The following is a 23122-nucleotide window of genomic DNA, read 5'->3' as shown; positions in this document are numbered from 1 at the left end:
ATCCATCAATCGCGGTCTACGCGCCGAAACTGGTTCTGACGTGAAAATGTGTTAAACTCATCAGCTCCGGGAATGGGTCGTTCTACGCAGCCCGGTGCAACGTGTTGTTAATAAAACGATAAAACTTTACAACCAGCGATGTGGTGATTGGACGCGATCAAAATCTTTCCTCTTCTCTCTATCACGAGGATCGAGCTAACTGTAGTCGCAGATCGGTGGATGGAACTGGACATCGGTTGGAATGTAGTCCGGATCGGATGCAATGCAATTCTTTAACTGGGGATCAATTAATGGCTTCACACTTTGTTTAGTTTTACCCTAGAGGCTGGAGGAAAGTGACTTCTACATAAAATGAATTTAAGGCCAACTCGTCTTAGGAGTTGGCAGCAGCATCTCAGATAGCAGTACAACGTTGTGAGTGTAGAAACATTGGTCAATTAAGCAACTTCGCATACTTAAAATATTTAACCCATTAACGACCAAGCTGTAAAAATTATTTTTTTGACGAAAGCCATTCTTGCATTTTCGATTATTAACGCTAAAGGAACTCCAATGTTCAAGAATTATTTTTTTCCCATCCTCCATTTTCCGGGAAATGACTGTTCGAAAAATCGAACATTGGCCGAAACCCGCACTATTTTTTTGCAAGTACAAACATACTGCGAACTAAACGTCACTTCAATTAGCAAATATACGGTATTCATAAATGCATCAACTTTTAATTCCCGGAAGAACAAGAACAGGAGAATGGAGGTCACTAAGTATAAATCCAAATTAATCCACCTAAGGTTAGATGTGGCATTTCTTATTTCATGTAATTTTAATTTATTAAACATGCAAAGTACCAGAGTACAGCTAAAAAACAATGGTATAGAGGATTGGAAGGTTATTATTCGGTCCGGCGGAAGAATATTCACACAAATAATCTCATTAGAATCCTTGTTACACGTACTGATAATTTCCTCCAGCTCCCCCACAAAAGAAATTCTACGGGCCGCCATCACCTAAGGTTGTTACGGACAAAAAATCTAGCAGATTTTCAATAATATTTGCTAAATTAATCGATATTTGCAAACATTTACGACTTAAAATGCATGAATAAATGAAAATGCGCAGCGGAGGTTGGATGTGTTGGTGTTGATTCAGCAGGAAAAAAATGCTCGTTATGGCCAACGTTCGATTTCTCGAACACTCAATTTCCCCGCCTGTTGTTTTCCTGTATGCGGCTCAATCGAATGATTTTCGCTCTATATCACAATGTATGTTCTTTTATCAAAGCAATACTGTAGAAAACTTCACATATTTTTGAATTTTATTGGGGTTTTTAGTTGACATTGAAAACACCTTCCAAACATACTTGCTTTAAATCGAATTTATTATCCAATAAAGTTACTCAAAATTGAATGAAATCGATATAAGTGGTAGCTAATAAATTAAGCTATCTTTTGGTGCAAAAACATTACCATATGGTTCCTGTCCAAAGACATGAAAAATTATCAAAGCTGCTGTTCGATTTTTCGAACGCTTGGCCTAAAATGGGTTAAGAAAGAATTAAATTGCGTTTTGAAAAGGGCTATATGGATTATATGGATGTAGGTGCAAGTCCAAATGCAAAATTCACCACAATGATGTGTTTGACAAGCCCAATTGCTGAGCACGCCGTGGAATCGAAACATTCGGGTCATCCTCCACACTGGCATCAACAGCAGCAATATTTTCGGCCGAACGCACATTACGATGATGCACAGGTTTCACAATATCCGCTACGGATCCAGTTTGTTGAATTTACGCACTTCATTAGCGATTGTGTTGTGCTCTGTAGGCCGTCCATGACGACCAAAATCCGTCCGTAATGCTCGAAAAACATTTGCCGGTTTTTCATCATTTTTATAGTATAATTTAACAAAATTAACACGTTGTGCGATGCTAAAACGATCCATATTGTAAAATGGCAGACATTCAACTAACGATATGACGCTTTGGTTGACAGCTATGTCTAACGGTTGTCAGCGCAGGGCTGTATACTTTCCATTACCCTACTTTTATTCCCTTTTTAATCACATACTTTTTTTTTATAACTTCTTAATGATAAATTTCGTGATGTTGAGCCCAAATTTATATTTCATCTTCTACAGATAACTGTGATACGAAAACTTTCATCAACAGATTATTATGATCTTGATTTCATTGGACCCTAGATAAAAATTTAATATTTTTAAACGACATTTCGTGCATTTTTGCGCTGTGCCGGCGCCGGTGTTCAATTGAAAGCTAATACTTTTTCCTAAATTTTTAATGTAGTCACAACCGCGGCAAACTGTGACAACAAAACTTTTAAGCTAGTTTTCTACAAAAAATCACAATTTTTCATGATTTTTTTTGTGAGACCTTGATCATGATCAAATCTCACAATATCTAATGAAAGAGATTTGTTTTGTATAGTTTTATTAACAACTTTTCATGTAGTGCAAAAAAAACAACCAACCAAATCATTGAAGCTGCAGAGCGTTTCAAAGTAATGTACTTTCTTTAAAAAAATTGTCAAAAAACGTCAATATGCCAAGCTTTGAGAAGTCATAAAAAATCAGATTTGATGATATTGAGCTCAAATGTGGTATTTAAGCACATGAATATTACACCAAGAAAGGAAAAACATTACGAAAAAGCTAACGCCAATTTAATTTTTTTGCCTGTTGACCAGTGCATCGGTTAACTTTGAAAAATCATAATTTGAAAACGAAAAAAATCACCTCTCTTATTTTTTATATGTAATGTAGAAAAACCTCAGCTTCCAAGAAAAAAATAAAAAAATACGGCGCCCTTGGTCCCGAGACCATGTAAACCATAAAAAATATATATAATCGATAATCATGAAAAAAATGGGTGGGTTATATCTATGATATAATCGCAAGGTTGACGTGGGACTATCTTAGCTTAGAAATCATTTGTTTGTATTGATTAAATTTTTGATTGAATGAAACAATTATTTTTTCTCTATTATAGTGACTTTCAGCACATTTTAGCTGCTTCGTCACTTTTACTTCCATTTTAGGAAGAATGTCGGGAGTGAGAATTGAACCAGCCAGATCGCCTCCACAAATGAAACAATATCCGGATTCAATATATTTGCTTTGTGAATAAAAAGATTGAATAATGACATACAGACAATTCATGCATTATGATAGTTTAAGTTCTTCGTTACAAGTAAATTTAATGACAGTCCTTTTACGTTTGGTATGATGCCTAAGGCAAAATATGTGAACGGAAGAATAATCAAACGTCATCTAATTCAGCCTCCTCAGACCCAGACATCTTGATTTTAAAGTCTGTGTTAGGCAAACACATTTCAGTCGGAACAAAAATGCTCCCGACTTACATGTATTCGCAATGCCAATTTCCCCACGTTCCTTGGATTTAAATTCCGTGTTAGGGAAACACATTTCATTCGGAACAAAAATGTCCCGCCTTACATGTATTCGCAATGCCAATTTCCCCACGCTCCATGGATTTAGAGTCCGTGTTAGGGAAACGCATTTCAGTCGGAAGAAAAATACCACCGATCTGCATGAATTTGCAATACCAATTTCCCCAGACACCTTGGTTCTCAAATCTGTGTTGGGGAAACACATTTCAGTAGGAATAAAAATGGCCCTGACATACATGTATTCGTAATGTCAATTTTCCCACGCTTCATGGATTTGAGGTCTGTGTTGGGGAAACACATTTCAGTCAGAACAAAAATGCTCCCGACTTACATGTATTCGCAATGCCAATTTCTCCACGCTCCTTGGATTTGAAGTCTGTGTTGGGGAAACACATTCCAGTCGGAACAAAAATACCCCCGACTTTAAAGTATTTGCAATTCCGATTTCTCTAACGCTGCTTGGTTTTGATGGCTGTGTTGGGGAAACCGTTAATCGGGCCAATCAAAACGAGGTAGTTAGGGCGTTTAGATAACGCATAACATTTTACAGTTATTCAATTGTTCATCTAATAAAAAATAACATTTTATTATTTGCGATAGTAGCGTAGAAATATTCCCTATCAATTGATGAAAACATCTTTCCGATCCAGTAAAAAATGTTCGAGTTATAAGCATTCGGAATCTTTAAATTTAAGGTTTTCATTTTACCCCTCATATACTCCGGTTAGACGTAGTTCCACGTCAAAATCCAATGTTTTGTAATGTTCATTTGTAATACTGGTGGAGTAGTCCGAAAGTTATATTTTTTTCTAAAAAAGTCATTTTTGGAAAAAAAAAAAAAAGAGGGGAAAAGTTAATTTTTCGGACCACCCTGAAATGAAGTTGGTAACTCTCATGAAAAAAATAAAAAAATACTGGTCTAATTTTTTGCGATAGAGAAAAAAATTCAACTTTTCACGAAAATCTGAGAACCACTATATCGGTTTGGCATGGAATGGCTGTTAAGACAAAAAAAGATTTTTTAAATTTTGTAATCACATGTCTTCGAATGCTAACAGTTAAAAAGATACATGAACCGTAGAAATCACATTTAACTTAAGAAGACATTGTAACATTAATATATAAGAATGTAGTCAACATTCGTTTGACGAATATCTAATATATATATATATATATATATATATATATATATATATATATATATATATATAAATGGATTTCTGTCTGTCTGTCTGTCTGTCTGATTCTTATAGACTCGGAAACTACTGAACCGAACCGGGACTAAAAAAAGGGTCTTTTGCAAGCAGTGTTGGGTGTCAGAAAAATTCAGCTGTCGAAGTGGGCCAAAAACTCAACACTCTGCATTTAGCAGGAGATTGATAATGAGCTTTTTTGTTTTAAATCACATAAGAATTCATGTGGCTAAAATTCATTTTTAACATAAAAAAATTCCAAGTTTAGAAAATTCATATAAATTCGATGTTTCATAAAGTTCGTCAAAAATAGTTTTACCATCTGGGACTAATTTTTTTAATTTTCCACATGAGTTCTTTTTTATACAAAAAAAAAAAAATAAATAAAAATGCAAAATTTTAGATATTGCAAATTTAAGTTTTTTTTCGTAAATAAAAAAAGGGTACTCTTTTTTCTCCTCAGTGTAAATTTTTTTTCACGCTTAGAAAATCAATACTCTATAACTCTTTGTAAGTCATTGTTTCGGTACGACTCATAGTTTTTCAGATTTAAATTATCAAAGATTTCTCTTACTAAAATCGATACGCCATATTGAAAATTTACGCTTAAGTTAAAAAATTCCGAATTACCATGGAAAATTCATATTTCCTCCAACCTAAACGGAATACAAGCTTTCATTCGAATCAAAAATACATGGTTTTAAAATCTGCATTTTCAGGACAATTTCATTTGGAATTGATCTTTTCTAAAAATAAACTGTGAATTCTGCATAAAACCTTAAAAATCTGTTATCTGTAACCACAGATTCTTGGTTTAAAAATGTCTGATAAATCGGTATCAATACAGATTACTCTGTGAATATGGTAACCCTGATACAAAAAAAAAATAGAATCGAGTATACGTAACCCGCGTAAATTCAAAATTCACGTTACTTTTTGAACACGTATACATGGTTTCTTAATGAACGAGAACTTAACAATATTATTTCTTCTAAGGATATTATCTTGGAGGATGAATAGTTCGCACCTATTTTTGTAGTACCGTTTAGACTCAGTTAATTTTAAGAGATTGGGCCTTCGAAAACGTAAGTGTGTGTGTTTGTATGTGCGTGTGTGTGTGTGTGTGTGTGGCGAAATGTTTTTTAGTTGATTTTCGGGCAATGGATAGTTTCAAGAACTGAGAAACCTGATTTGAGCGTTAATCAAGTATATAATTGCGACGAATCAGGTTTACTATAAAAAGTAAAAAAAACATTAAAACATTACATCAACTCATTTGAAGGAAAAAGTGTTGCAGTAATCAAAACTGCTATGCTCAAACGTTTCTGATACACATAATCTGCCATTGATGATAATTGAAAGATTAAAGAACCCTCGGTATGCCAAAGATACTACACTTTCAGTGTACTATCTAGGATCTCCAAAAGCATAGAGATCGGACAATCAGAATGATATGATACTGATTTGAAGAAAAATAATGTTAAAAAAAAGATGATTACAGCTGTCATCCGGAAAACGTTATTCTGAAATATAGTTTCGATACGTCATGTTATATTGTGTTATGAGCTGTTGTATTACATGCTTCTTCTTGAATGATACTAACATTCCCAAAGGAACTTTTGCCGTTTTGCCATGAGTGGCTAGCTCTAGAATACACGTTGCACAGTGCAAGTTGAACCTCCATGCTAAGATCATCATGCTGTGATTTTGAAATTGTCCGTCCAACGACACGAGCTCAACACAAGAGGAAGGGGATACTGGAGAATTGATTCAACTCTATTATTATCACCAGAGGTTAGCCAAGTCTTCAGAGAGCAATTACAATTGCTAAGAGGTAGATTGGAATACATGGATCGATCATAATTCATGGTGAAACTATGCGTTCAAAGCTAAAGTTCGTAGCTTTTACAAAGCTGAATCATGGTATCGTTATCAGGCTGTGCAGAACAGTAAGAATATTTTGTACTCTCGATTCCAAGTATTGTGTAACAGGAGATCTAATGGAGAAGACGTCACCAATGAAATTAATATTGTAAAAAACCTTTTGATAGAACACGAAAACGAAAGGCTGCAGTGTTTGCAGTTTGCAGTGCAGAATTGGAGAAAAAATCGTTGCTAGAGGGTAAAAAATTGAACGTCTATTAGGTATCGAAGCATTTACACAACAATTTCACGCCAGTGATTCAGTCAACTGGAACTAATGATCCACCAAACAATCGTCCGTCATTAATGGGAGTACACCAATACTACACAGACCTGTTTGCCGAAAGTGAGTTCTTTGGGATTGATGGCTTAGAAAATCCTATCAGCTACATCACCAATACACTCGACGAAGAAGATGCGATTGGATTAGTTCGACCGATAACCGAGCAAGAATTTGTCTAACACTTAAACAGTGTTCTAAAATGAAGTCACATGGACCTGACTACACGGCACATTTCGATCTTCAAAAGCTTCAGATCATCTTGTAGCTCGGTTCAATTCGTATATTAATGGGCAGACGATGCCACCCAAGGATTTTTCGGCTGGAATCATCACCATGATCCCTAAGAAAGAAGCGGTACCAACCATTCAGGACCACCACCCAATAAGTCTCCTGAACACAGACTGCAAGTTATTCTGTAAAATTATAGCGAAACGAATTTCTTTAATACTCGATAAATTACTGTGTTCTGGACAAAAGTTTCTCAGTAATACGCTGATAAAACCTAGTGTAGAAAATGATTACCCTGAAGAAAATTGGGCGACCTTGTAAAGAAATAAGAGCTACAATTTTCTATGCTCTAAAGATAAATCCAATGTGTTCCTGCTACTTAATGATTAATGATTAATCATTGCGAATAAAGAAAAGTTGATAGTTTACAACACCGGAAGGCTTGCAGATGGGAATTGCGATATGTATAGACTACCAGTTGAATGCATGAAAACCAGAGACATACGTGAATGGACGGAACAAATGTTAAGAGAAAGGCTAAACGTAAACTTTAACACAATAGATGAGAATTTATACAAACCCATAAATGAGAATAACTCTAAACAGAAAGCAGCGTTTTTGTTGGAAATACATTTTATTAGTTGGAGTGTAAAGTAAAAAACTGGCAGTCTTTTTTGTTTCCAAAGGATCATATATTGAACATATGTTAGCCAAAAGTCCTGGAAAATGACCGTTTCAGGCTGTACTGGGATCGCACTGTTCTGATCGACCTCTCGATCCACCACAACCGCTCAGATATAATGGTTTACGACAAGTGCGACCGCAAAGTCACCATTATCGATGTCGCTATTCCATTGAACCAGAATGTGGAGGAGACCCACGGTCGCAAAATTCGTAAGTACCGACCATTGGCCGAGGTGCTCAAGGAACTGTAGGGGCTAAGGGAGGTCCCAAGAATTGTTCCAGTAGTTCTCTTTGGAACTGGAATTGTCCCGAAGACACTTCTGGAAGCGCTGGAGGTGTTGAACATCGAGAAGGAATTGGCCGGCATCCAAAAGTCGGTCATCCTTAGCACCTGCGCGATTGTCCGACAATTCCTTGGTCAGGATTAAAACAGCACGAGCCTGCAAATACGTGCATTCCGCAGAGCCTAGTCTCCCTTTGGCATTCAGAAAGCCAGGGCAGGTGAATATTCTGGCTAGGTTCGCCTAGTTAAGAAGTGAGATAAGTCTGTCAAAAAAACCAACCAACCATTGCCAAAAAAAAACCGCGGTATGATAATTTTTCATTAGAAAAAAAAGATCTTTTTCGAAGATATCACATGAATTTTTTTAGAGCGTATTATGATCGAGTCGTTATACCACAAACTAATAATAGAAAGTTTACGTCTTCTACAAAAGTTTATATGTTAATGAGATATAAAACATTGTGGAATACATTATATCTTGACTTTGAAAAAAATTAAAATTAGTTGTAATTTTTTCAAAGAAAACCGGAAAAAGTTGTTATCAGAAATTAGAAAAACATTTTCCCTTTAAAAATGACGACCTTCCAATGTATTTAAAGGTCTTTAATATTTTTTGAGAATTAAAAAAAATACTTTTTTAAAAAAAAACTATTCAATTTTTAAAATATTTTTTTTTTTCAGAGCGATTTAAATAAAATAAATTTAAATAATTTTTTTATGAAAATTTAAACAATTTCCTACTTTTCATTCTTTGACCAACATTTATTAGGTATTATGGTGTTTGAGTTTGTAAAAAAATAAGAAAAAAGCCATTTTCGAAAAGTAGTGCTATACTTTTGAGAAAATTTCAAGTATGTAAAGTTTCTTAAATAACCAATATCTTTATTCCCACAACATTTCACTGTAATCTGAGATACTGCTGGCAATGGCCAGTCGAGTTGGCATGAAACTCGTCATAAGCGAGAATGGAGACAAGAAAGAAGGCTACGACATATTATTTCAGGGATCTTTGGAACCATATAGTTTCCAATGATAATACAGTCATAATTGCGAAACAAAAATGATAACCAATACGTCAAGCGACACACTTCGCCCAGGATCACCACCAACTCAAAACACCGGAGGGGTAAGCGCTAAACAACTCCAAACGCCCATCTCGTTTGGAATGGCCTCGCATTCAAATGAATGGGATAAGTAATGAAGGCAATCCCAAACCTGTCGGCCGGTAAGTGGAGCAAAAATCAAAGAGGAAGCACAACAAAAAAAATAAACTCTGCCTCGCGCATGGTTCCCCGGGAGGAAAGGAAATAAATTGGACTCAATTAGATTCTGATTGAAATGTTTCACAATGTTCGCCAAGTCGGCAGGTCAACATGAAGCATAAATGATACTCTGAACTGGTTCTGTGCTGGGGGGAGGTAGAGATGGGTTCCAAGCATAGCTGCAATACGGCGCGTTGGCAATCCATTCATACTTTTCAATTGGTAGCCGCAAAGATTAGGTTATACACACATGGTGGAAGTATGAAGCAGCACAGCAAATCACTACCGTACGAGGAGTACAGAAAAAAAACGAGATCAATAATTTATTGTAATAGCCGTCATTAAACTATTCATTTAAGTAGATGACTGTTTGCATAAAGATGCTTCCTAGTGTTCCTCCTGGCCATAACAATTGATGGGAAGGTGATTACTGTGTAAAATGATGAGAACGGAACGATGGCAATGGAAAACCGGGGCTACTCTTGGAAGGAAGCCGTCATCTGGCCGCAATTAGGCTGAGGGAATATTTTCAGTTTGTTGTAAATTGTTGCTTTTCTGCCAGAAATCGAAACTGTTGCACTGTTGCGGTGAGTTACGATGAGCGATATTATGTATGCACGTGATACTGTCCAGATCTCCGATAGGGCTGCACTCAGTTGAGACCTAATTCATGCGGACATTAATGACTAGATGAGTTGGCAGATTTCGGGCGGCAATGTGCTGATGGAGGCTATAATTTTCGAATTTAAATGAACAAAACGGTCAAAATGTTGTTGACTCACTTCACGTTCAACGCTTCCATTATCGAGCTAATTCTCGATAAGTGCAGAAAGGTTTTCCCGCAATGTTTGCCGTGGAGATAGATCAATCCATGATCTTATCTTTGCGTTGGAATATAAATTAGGTAATTGGGTTGGAAGGATAATGCGATGTGGTTTCATAATTGTTTCATTGTTTCCGTTGCACATACACTTGTAATTGAGCAGTTATGTGGGCAAATCTTTAAAATAAAAAATAGAGAAAACCGATGGAATGGGATATATGGTTTTTGTTCTATTCCTTCCATTATAGAACTTTAATAAATTTGAAAAAAAAAAACCACAAACTATGTTGATCATGGTTAGTTGAGGAAAGGCAGCAGATATTACTCCAGGCAGTCTTTAATCCCGGTGTCAATGAAAATAGTGCGTTTCCAGGTTCATGTGTAGATGGTCTGCCAAACCAGATATTTTCGGGGTTATGTATAGTGTTCACGTTGAGCGATCAAAACATGCAAGTTTTTCAAAAAGGCCAGTTTTTTTCAAGACCAGGTGATAGAGAAATGATGATAGAAAAATTATTATAGATGCACCTACAAAATGGAGTGATCAGGTTTTTAATACACACTCAAATAATCCACCAGGTCATCTGTACATGCGGCTGGAAAGGCATTATATTCATCGATACCGGAGCAAAAAATGCCTGAAGAAACGTCTGCTGCAATTCCTTAACACTAGATTGCCCAAGCAAGTCATTATGACTGCTTTTCAATTTCAATTAGGAAATCTGTTATGTATATAATGGCACAGTTTCTTATAATGTTGTCACTTTATACACATCATATAGCTGTGTTTATTAATGATTGTAGTTACCTCCCCCCTTCTTCATTTCCGGAGATATATATATGTGTTATACCTACAGTTGTGTTCAAAATAATAGCAGTGCTGATAAAAATAAGATAATAATTTGTAATTAGCGCTTTGCTCCGAATTTTCTTCATAGTGTATTTTGAACAGAGTTTCAATAGAACAAGTGTATGGTATTGGTTGCAAGATCTCATTTTATTATTTTATAAAATAATCATTTGTTCCAAAAGTTAGTGTTCAAAAAAATAGCAGTACTTCAGTCAACACCAGGAAAACATGATTAAAAAGATGAAAGATTTCGAAGTTGTTCTGTAACATGATTATCCACCTTAGTACTTTGTAGCGTAGCCCTTATTCTTAATAACAGCAGCACACCGTTTCGGCATAGAGTCCACAAGTGCATGGCAGCGAGAATCAGGTATTGCAGCTCACGAATCACGAATTACAGGCCATAATTCTTCCACATTTTTTGGTCTGGCTTCAGAAACAGCGTATTTGACATCTCCCCACAGATTATCAATAGGGTTTAAGTCTGGAGACTGCGCTGGCCACTCCATAACCTCAATATTCTTCTCCATAAACCACGCCTTGTTTGAAATCGTTTATCGCTGCTATTATTTTGAACAACACGAAACGGACGAAATTGTATTGCTGTAAACAATATTGGTTTTTAACGGGTCATGACACCTTTATATATTCATATGATTAGTTGATAACATCAACCATCCATACATGAATAGTAATAATAATATAGAAATAGCATTGGGCGCTGCTATTATTTTGAACACAACTGTATATGTGTCGATTACATAGCTTTTACGATAGTGTATATCATAAAACAGATGAACGTGTTTTTCGCATTCTATATGATTTTCCCAGTTGTATTTGACAATGTGGAAGATAGGTCAGAACTTCATCTATCGGATTCTATAGCAAATTCAAATTGGGACGTTTTTGCAGGTGAGTTATTAACTAAAGAAAAAGGTGATGAGGAGAAATCGATCAAATCACTCACATCCAGTGTTGCCACATTTTAATCTTTACCAGAAGGGAAAAAAAATCTTACTCATCTGTACTTTTTCTTCAAAAAAAATTGTACCAAAAATATGTACCGTTTGAATTATTCATTATAGAGAAAAACCATGAAATATGAAAAAAAAACTCATTTGTTTAGTTGAAAATATTCTATTTACTTGCTTGCTTTATTTCTAGATTTATTTACTACAAATACTAGTACTTACGTTATTTTTACGGTAATGAAATTTATTCTGAGGTCAATCTAAGGGGGGAAGTCACCATCTAACGAGGAGACGGCCCCAAGCCGCCGAAGTGATGCAATCTGAGTCGAATTCAATATGCATTAACATTTTCTAGCTTCGAATCACTCGTGTGTTTGATGATGCTTATACATAGCTTTTCTAAATTTAGATTGCGTACTATCATTCAACAAGGTTTTCGAGAGAAATTTTACACGCGGAAAAAATCTGTACCAAATCAGTACTTTTTAACGAAAATCTGTAATCCGTACCGTACAGAATCGGTACCAAAAACATGTACGTGTGGCAACACTGCTTACATCCCTTACATTATGAGTCCCCCATTTTATGACCCATACCTGCGTGACGTGACAACGTTCTGACTCACTAAAAACAGGGTTTCTCTCGTTTTCATGTATAGATCACACGATTTCCAAATGGTAAACGGTGTCAAAGTGAAATTGAGAAAATTTCCTACAAGAATCTTCAGTTGGAGAATATTTTACAGTTGAATTCGCTAGCTACCAGCCCAATGCTTTTGTGACGTGACAACACCTGTCTTTTTGCGGCTTCCGACTTTTGAACATTAATATTGTATTTTCAGTTCCATTTCAAAATTTACAAACAAACTTTGTTCTATGATTTGTCAACAAAAGATGAACGTAGATTCCTGTATATTCAGTTTCTCAAAAAACACTTAAAACTTTGCGAAAATCGGCATGCATTTTGTGACGTGACAACGCGCTCCGTCCGAATAAACAGTCTCCACGAAGCGTTGTCACGTCACACAGTCAATAAATTGTATTAAATAAGAATTTCATCGTATTGTGGCAAGCTGTGTAGCGCCCCTCTATAAATAATTTAAAAGTTCATCTTTCTAACCAGATTCTAGAGATCCAATAAAGAATTACGGAATAAGAATGTCGGAATTTTCAATAAAAATGGAAAATTCCATTAAACATAAAATAGGTAGCGGTAGAGAGATAAATAAAGAGATAGTAGGTAATAGAAAATGTAAACTCCGCCTGTGGAGTTCAGTCGGTACAAATTAAGATAGATAGTGTTTCGTTAATAAAGGAGAGTCGGAATTCACAGCTTGGAGTAAAAAGTTATTTTCATTTTTTAAAGAAAGTGTCTTGACCCGCTCGGGCGCTTCAGCTGTATATTTTTTATGTTTTTTATTACTCTGAATACTTCTCACTTCCATCTGAGATCTCCCCTTCCCCTTCCAAAAGTCCATCCTATAGGGAAAGGTGGTTCTAACGCGAAAGATTCTGAATCAACGCCCCCTTAGTATCTGAGGAACGGTGATTCCTACTGAATTTCCAGTAATGTCAAACGCAAGGTGACATAGCACTGACAATTTGATAATATGGTGACTTTTTTTCTGGTTCTGTTCATTCTAGTGTTTTAGCCCCATTTTGCGATTTCTTGCTTCAAAAACATAGAAGAAATATGTTTGGCCTGTATGCAAAATGAGTTTGTTCCGTCTGCTGGGAACTGTGGGGTGGATTGTATTTTTGTTATGTTGCTCATGGAGGCAACGGGTGCGTGGGTCCTCACGCTTTATTCGACTGTGGCTCCGCTCCGTGCTGTGAAGGCCTAACTTTTTAGGATGTGCTTCGAAAAAAGGGTTTGAACAGTGCAAAGTGAAAACATGGTGGTGAATTACTATTTACACTTTATACATCGTTTATTATTCACTAAAATATCTCTTTATGTATTTTATTTATGCTGGTCGATAATTCTCTGCTACTGCAATTAAAAATCTGCTGCTCTGGATTTGCACTTGCTGCTTGCTTGACGGATGCATGAAGACTCTTGCTCGGTCGGGGAGCTATATTTGTATGAAGTGTTGCACCCGAAAAAGGAATGGGGTGGGGTCGATTCAGGTTGTTTCCCTCTCTCTTTCTTCAGTGCGTTTAACGGACTGAACAGAGTTCAATATTCTTTTAGAATGTGAAAGATTTCAAAACAAGGCAATTTAAATTTCTTATGGTATGTTCATAAAAATGAACTATATGAATGGAATCTACCTGTTACCTGCAGTACACAGTACACGGCCGTTATTCGGGAAAAGTCGGGGTGTTCCTAAACCGACTCCCATTTTTTACATCACGATTATTTAACACTTCACTCTGGTGTTTGCCATCAATAACTCGCACAAGCTTAGCTCATCGAGCGGCGGTCACAACTAGGGGAACGCGTTTGATTTTGCTATCATAAATTTTTAATTACCTATATGTATGCAACGGTGTGCATGTGCGCGTACCTGTGCAAGGGCCTTAATGTGTGTGTGTGTTGAAGATGGTTTTTACGTTGACGTTGACCGTTGACCGTTGACGTTTGCGTGTGCATTTTTGTCTCAACACGCGTTGCTCTAACGCTAAATTCTTCCCACTCTAACATTATCTCCCTCTGGCTTAAATCCTATCTGCTCACTACAAAAATTTATTTTCTTTTTCATTCTTCTTCACGCACCCGTGAATCTATGCCAACACTACCGTTCATGGTCGTATTGTGGGATTTCATGCTATTTATGGTTTTTCAGATCCGTTTTCAACGAACCGGTAGTCACTATCCTCGATATCAAAATTACGTCGGAATACAATATTCGACTTCCACTGGCAAGACACCTGTACCCAAAACCCATATTTTATGGGTTTTCCATATTCTTTTTATCATTCAATACTTTAACAGCAAACCGGAAATCGAAACAAGATTATATTGTATATACTGGAATCTACGTTCATCAATTGTTGATAAAACATAGAAAAAGGTTCACTTGTATGTTTTGACATGAATCTGAAATTAATTAAACTAATCATTAATGTTTAAAAGTCGAAAACAGCTAAAAGTCAGGTGTTGTGACTTCACAAACATATTTGTCTGAGAACAAGCCAATCTAACTATAAAATATTCTCCAACTGATGATTCTTGTAGAAAAGTATCTCAATTTCACTATTACATCGTTTAATTTTGTGTTATTTATATGTGAAAACGTAAAAAAAACTGTTTGTAGTGAGTCACAAATGTCACGGCACGCTGGAATGTATACTTTGCGTGACGTGACAACAACTTCTTGAGACCGATTTGAACCAAATTTTGTTGGTTGTTGAGCTTCTTTGTTTGCTCAGTGAAACCCGAGTAAAAACATTTTTGAGGTTAGGTTCGTCTTATAAACTAAAACAAATTTCTATTTTTGTGACGTTTTAACGCTTCAAAATATCTGTTTTCAAAATCTTGTTTCTCGTAAACGATAAAATAAAACCTAAGTCTATCCACAGCCTTCAAACAAGTATTTAATTATCCATTCAATATATAGACATTGAAGTTTGGTTACGCAAGTGCAGAGATATCTCAAGAAACATAAAAATTCTGAAAATCTAAAATATTTAAAATATAGTTATGTAGTTTTTTAAACTCGCCTCTCTTAAAGGTTGATGCATAAAAATCAAATTCGTTTCAAAGAATTTATGATATAACAAGTGCTTATCCAAATAACGTTTTCAATTTTCTCCTAAAACTAGATTTGAAATTTGAGATTCACATCGAAAACGCAAGTCATACACCTTAAATGCGACATCAATTTACACCTGCAGCCAAACCAGAATTGTTTTTATGAAACAACTACTACGAGCAGTTAAAACAAATTTTTTTTCGACCAGATACCCAACCCCGCCTTAAAGCGGATTACTGATTTTGTGGTATAAATAAAAAATCCGTGACTATAAAAAATTGCCGTAATGTTTTTCGATTTTATCATCAAAAATATGATCTACTATAGTTTTTTCACGCAAAGGAAAACTATTGGGTTTTAGAGGGTTAACATCGATTGAGGTATATCGTCTCCACTTTTGCTTGAAAATTTCAGTGAATGAATTTTATTTGAAATTTTGTTCTCATTTTATTTTTATTTTAACATTATTGAATACGAAAAAATATGATATTGATTATTATAATGTTTTCAAAAACAAAACGAGTTAATCGTTTTTTTTTGTTCAGGCTCAAACATCAACAATGCAGGGGTTTTCAGATTTTTTTTATGGCAGAGCACATTTTATAGCAAAAATATTTGATGGAGCACCTGCATTTTTTAAACAATAAAACAAATCTTATTTGCATTGGCATTACCCAACTGGAAACCATTCTATTTCGGTTGTACGTAGCAGTTACATGATATCTGACCCGGAATAAACAAGATAAATCACTATATGCCTAGTGAAATTAAATTGACGAATGTTTTTTTCTCAATGTGGGTTTTCAAGTGGGAGCATTTGCTATAACTTCGCGGAGCACAAATTTCCCGCGGAGCATCATTTGAAAACCCCTGTACTAATGTATCGAAATCCGAACGCTTAAGCGCTTACGAATATAACTTCAACTACTAAAAAATATTGACATATTATAACATGAAAAATTAGCGTTCCTATAGAATTAGAAGGCCTTCATCTAAGTTATGAATCACAGAATTCCACAAAATCATGTTATATTTGTTCAAAATTTAAATTTAAATCCGGATACTTTTGCTTTTAAAACCGGACACGTGTTTTCTTTGCAATTGTTTGAGAGAAATTATTTATCAATTATTGTAGAACTCATTAAAGGGTGCGTCATAAGTAGCGGAACTAAATGGAAACACGTTTGGTATAAAAGTGTTTTATTAATTCAATTATTTGTTATATTCAATGATTTATTGTATTTTCACAAGATGGCGCCATGAATATATTTTCAAAATCCTATCAATATTGGTATCAAATGAAAGGGCTTGATTAGTAGAATACAATTATTGATGAAAAATGTTAATCCAATATGGCGGCCGCTACACAATGGTGGATCACATATTTTCTCAGAACCCCATCAATATGAGTATCAAATGAAAAGGCTTGATTATTAGAATACAATTATATTAAAATTGCGAATTTGGGAACTGAGAATACATAACTTCATAGCACAACCAATATAGACGGAAGCGATAAAGTACCGTTGCTGGTCACTAGAAAGAGTAAAAACCCACGATGTTTAAAAAATAAAAATCTAACCAGTGATATACGAGAGCAACACCAAGGCCTGTATGACCTAAATGCTTCTTGAGAAATGAATTATGCAACTTGACAAAAAAATTCCAAAGGAAATAGAATGGTATTTATTCGGGAATTATGTGTAATGGTAATGTGTCATACTTATATTTCTTTCTCTTCAAAGGTAGACATGTTCGTTGATAACTGAACAGTGCACCCAAAATCTCTCCGATCAAAGCTCAAATCGATAAGCTTACATTTTTTTCCATCTTATTCTACTTCCGTAGTTCAGCCGCAAGAACCTGAAATAGTGCTATCGCCATGAATCAGTAAAACGAAGACTGCAAGAAATGGAGAATACGACGGTATTTTTTCTCCTTTTTAACCTTGATGTTATTCAACACTCATACTGTATTTAAATGCACTCTAGGACCCTTCAGATATATCATTTGATTCCGGAAAGCCCAATATTCTTTGAATGAGGATGGTAATATTTCGCTGGCATAATTAATGCATCGTGAGCTTGCTGTACAGTACCGTTCGATTACTCAACGTCCTTTAATGATTAAAGGACCGAAATGTGATTTGCTGTGATCTGATGCCAGATACCGATATATTATTGACGATAAAGTGTTGAAAAAGCAGAGGAAAACGCTGAAGATAGTAATGCTATAGAGTTGGAGAATATTCAGGAAGGTTCAGACGATTATGTCGAAATTACACCTTCGAACATTAAATCAAACCTAATATATATGTCCGGAATATTGAAATCAACTGAAAATATTCCTGTGAATCTATTTGAACATTTCTTTGTGATTGAACAGTTCCTGCGTGATCGTTACAATTTAGTTTGAGTAACATACCTAGTCAATATTTTCTTTGTTAACCAAGTATCTTATTCAGGTCGGACTCGTTTATATAAAATTTTGGGCTTGATTATATACAGTTCGAAAAAAAGTTTTTTTCGTAATTCAAATATTTCATGAAAAAAATGTAACCTTTCAACGTTAAAGTGAAATTTAAGTGGCCTTTATAAGTACAGTGGGTTAAAAATATCGCTATTTTTGAAGATTTTGGTTGAATTTTTTATATTATATTTTTATGAATTGTTTATATCGAATCGATATTGCAGCGAAAATAAGAGAGGTAGAAGTTGGGCATCAAAGAATAAATTGTAGAGTGGTTAGAGCTTGAGCTTGAGCTTGGGTAGACTGTACAATTCGTAGTTGCTCTCCGTGATTGACCTGAACCAACCAAATTGCACAAAGAACACACAGAATGACGCTTGGGACTAGCAAATCATTCTCGTTGGGCAATTCTCGGTGATTCGAGCTTTGAATGGTCAATAACGACGCCGGCCACGTCCTTACAGTCACCAGGGGAAGGGAAGGAATGTTAGTATGATATTCGCCGCCCGAAGGCCAGAAGGGTCGCCTCTATAGCGTGGTTCCCTAGCGTTTATCATGGAAGAGATAGTTTGTTAGTGGGAAGGGGTAATAATCAGGATTCACTGTGGTAAGTGATATGATTCTGTAAACGCGGATTCTCAACCAATCGACGAAACTGAATTACGAAATCGAATATATTTCGACTAACGGACCAGCGATGTATTTTAAAAACAGATGAATATTTTTATTTTTTACATATTCATTTCAACCACAATTAACAACCACAACCACAATACTAGTCGAGTATCAATTTCGTGATTCAATTTGACATTCTCGAACACCGGACGACAGATGACACCATGGACCACTTGAAAAAGTGGCCCGAAAAACATCTCTATAATGAAATATACCTATAATATATTTCGTGATTCAGTGTATCGTGGGACCTTCAATTTGTCGCATTCTTAAACATCCGACGACGGATAATATTCATGGGTTACCTGAAACCGGTGATATATTCCGCAGCTCAATGCGCGTATTTTTTATTCTACCGTAGAATCTACCCCAATCGCGAGGTAACCTGAGAAGGTAACCAAGAGAATTTTTCTGAAATTAATCAACCCGACGATATATTTCGTTATTCGTGGACCGTTCGTTTCATGGAAATCGAATCGCTACTGTGGAAAGTAACTTTAGGGAAACCTGAGAAGGTAACCGAAAGAACTTCTATTGCAAGCCAATCGGACTGGCGATAAATTTCGTAATCGGAAAAACTCTTCACAAATCAACCAGTGATGTATTTCTTTATTTATTGCACGTACTCTATATCGAACAACAATCGCGATGGTTTTCGTATGGAAACCTGAGAATCAAAAATCAATGAGAATCTGAAATCAATCGTCATTTTCTGTTCATCACCAAGCGCACTCTTTATTTAACTCTAATCACAACGATGGGTTGTTAACCCATTAAAGTTAACATTTTTTTCCATTCATCACTCATTCATCCCTTCAACCATCTATCTACCTAACTATTCAATTCTTGAACTCCTTCAAGAATTGAATAATCAAGGAAACAAACAACTAAAGAAACAAATAAATAATGAATCAAAAAAAAAAGTTAACTTGTGAAGTGTGTAAGTGAAACTATTATATTTCACTACTCTACAGCTATCACCATCTTTTTTTACGATGGCATAAACGTTAACATTTTCCTTAATCTGTTAAATCTGATGATATGGAACAATCTCACTAAAGGAATCCAACACAGAATAATTTCTTGAATGCATATTTTGATCTTCTCTCTTTCACCCCACTATCCGGAACGTTCCACCAATACTGCACAAAAATTCACTGTATTGACACAAACCTACACCAAGAGAATCGAGAAAACATATACAAATGTATCACACGCGTGTAAATAAAATTGACACACAGCCGGCAAAACGAACCACACTGTCATTACTACACTTGTTGATACGAATGGTGCCGAACGGAAATCTCTCTTAAAATTCATTAATTTTAAGCACATTTTGTTGAATTCGGCTTCGCTCCCAGCCTGTGATACGTTCACTACGCCGCATAAACTTCGCAATCGTAAACACAAGAAAAAACACTTAGGCGGCTCGCACACCGCAGCAATAAGCAACTAGCAAACTGCAGTACACAATATGCAACAGGAAACATATTTTGTTGTTCTTCGCATACCAGAGCAATAAAAACCCCTGACATTATGCAAACAATCGCCTTAATGTACGAAACTTGTCAAAATATGAGCGATAAGTTGCTATTCAACCGACACGCCGTGTTGCTAGCGACATGTGTTGCTCTGTAAAGGCGACAGCGATATCGTATTGCGTCGGTGTGCGAGATCAACAAAGATTAAATGGAAAAATCCATTGGTGATAATATTGCTTATTGCATGTTGACAGTTGCTAGTTGCTCATTGCTCCGGTGTGCGAGCCGCCTTATACGTGTTGGCGAGAGAAACACCACACATCGAAACGGGCACGCGACGGTTGAGAGCGCAACGATAACATTTTCACTACACTTTCGAAAAACAAAAATGGCGCAACAACTTTTTCCTTCGACCCATGTTAATTTTTACCACCGCTTCAAGCTAGCTCAACTGATTCCAAAATCACTAAAGCAGGGGACTTATTTTTCGCACACAATCCATGTATAATAAACAACACAGAAAACAAACGCGCACATCTTGTACAGTACGCTGCTCATGTTCCCAACTCCACAAATTCGTCCCATATTCACGATTATATTAAGAATACCACACACAAAAATAACTACGAGAATGGAACGGAAACATATTTTTGTTATACAGAAAAAAACACTTCCTAGAAATTATGCACGGAGCGGAAAAAAATACGTCCGCACCCGACGACTACTCGATTGTCTCTCTCAATAAATTGTAGAGTGGTTAGAGAACTTTAACTTGATTGATAGAAACAATCAAGTTTAGTATGAATTTTTGGGATAAAATTAATAATTACAAATTAAAAAAAAAAAATTACTAACTTTCAAGTTTTCCACTTCCAAAATGTTATTTGAATCCACTAATTTAGATGTTCCACTACTATTTTTCCTAAATAACTGGGTTCTACTAGTCAAGCACTTTCGTTTGATACCCATATTGATGGGGTTTAGAGAAAATATAAGATCTGCTATTTTATAGCGGCCGCCATTTTGGATTTTCAAAATCATGAAATACGCAGTTTTATAATGATTGCAGGGATAAAGGTATGTTCCAAATTTCAGATCAATCGTTCAACAAGAAGGGGGTTAAATTTCTATTAATATGGAACAGCGCTACAGACAAAGTTACAAAGTCACATACATACAAACGGGTCATATAATCGACCCCGTCCTGTATACCGAAGCGTTTTGCGGTTTCCCGGATCGGAAACTTTTGCTTCATACTCCATACTCCATACTCCATACTAAGGCTTCTAACATACCCTTATGCAACTTCTTTAATGAGAAATTTATTCTTCAACTTTTAACCGTCAGGATTTAAAATCATTTTCTGATTGCGCTTTTTATTCCGGACATGGGTTTGTGAAATTCACATTGATTTTGGTTTTTTGACATTTTTTTAGTTAACAGCTAGGTACTCTGTTTGACACTAAACTAAATTGACACAATAGCAACTATCAGTCACATTAATTCAACATGCAAAAAATGTCATGGTTTTGGCATAAGATTGAATGTAATGAAAAAGTGTCCGGATTAAAAAGCGTCCGGATTCAGAAGCATCACTGTATCTCGCGAGAGCGGAAGATTTCTGAAGTACAAATGAGTTCAAGTTTTCCGTTCATCCGTTTCTCGTTCTTCTGGAAAGTTAATAATCCTTCGAGGGATGTCCGTTGACTCTTTGAACATTTAAAAGAATCCTCCACGCATCCTCCTCCTGCACATATGGCCCATAGGATAACTCTCCACAGCCCGAACCCACATAACTAGTGATTACAGCAGCATTGCCCGAAGAAGCGGCTCTCGATAAATTAAATTCCCTCCGAAGCAGTCATATCCAGCCCCTAATTACGTGTCAGTCGCCGAAGCAATCATAATTTTCCGGAATTAATGACGCCTGAAAGCGAGGCCACCTTTCCGACGACGATGGCGACGACGAAGACCATGGTGGTAATGGTGGAGGTAACAGCAGCGAAAATTGGAACATGGGACAAAAATAACGCGCTTTATGTAAAACACATTACGGCCCCTTGACTCCTTGCCACACTCTCTGCACTCCTATTGCTCTCGGGGAGCGTTCAATTTCAACGGGTCATTATGGGTACGCTTACATGCTGTGTGGAAAATCGAACGAGTAGATGGCGAAATGAAGCAACAAACTGCACAATAAACTTCGATCACCGGAACCACTCCGGCCGCGCGCCTTCGCCTCCCAATCATCTGGCCATCACACCCCCGTTCGCTGCTGTTCGGCGCTCGAAGCGGAGCTGATTGAAACAAACAACATCCGCTTTTTTTTTGGGGTAATCAATTTTCTTCCGAGAAGCGAACAATCGAAGGGAAAGCCCATTCGGGAGAAGCTATGGAAGTGAGCGTCGCTAATGATGTAATTTTTCGGCGAAACGGAACAGTTTGTAGACTTTGGGCTGCTTTTCAGAAATAATTGCGTTCATTCTGAAAACATATTTTAGTTTTGTGTTGTGCAACGTTGAAGGATATTAATAGTTGTGGCTTCCCTTCGTATGCAACGCTCATGGTCCTGTATGCCTATATTGTAAACTCATAAGACCACCCACACACGAACCCGGCTAGCCAACACATTTGCATAGCGAGCCTAACGATAAACCTCCGATCAATTTTCATGCAAATTACAATCGCTAACTATGTGCTGAATAGACGACTTTACCCAAGATACAGCTAACGATAGGCACAACTCGGCAGAGAGTTAGACCTGAGTGGTGCCGAGGGAAATACACGATTTCAGCACCTATTCAATAGCAATGGATTCAGCTTCCTTATGGCCGTACCATTTCGGTTCTCAATCCCTCCGCGCCGAAACCGAACCG

The 23122-nt window shown here is 36.3% G+C and overlaps 1 protein-coding gene across 1 annotated transcript in view; it reads left to right on the top strand.

The window, feature by feature from the left end:
- The window catches only part of LOC129779602 (T-box protein H15-like), a 110288-nt gene that overhangs the window by 65740 nt on the left and 21426 nt on the right, over window positions 1–23122 (top strand). The gene's annotated exons all lie outside the window — the stretch shown is intronic.

Source organism: Toxorhynchites rutilus, chromosome 3 (genome assembly GCF_029784135.1).
Source record: "Toxorhynchites rutilus septentrionalis strain SRP chromosome 3, ASM2978413v1, whole genome shotgun sequence".
NCBI classification, from domain to species: Eukaryota; Metazoa; Arthropoda; class Insecta; order Diptera; family Culicidae; genus Toxorhynchites; species Toxorhynchites rutilus.
Note: the sequence above shows the minus strand (reverse complement) of the source record. Positions and strands in the feature narration are given on the sequence as shown.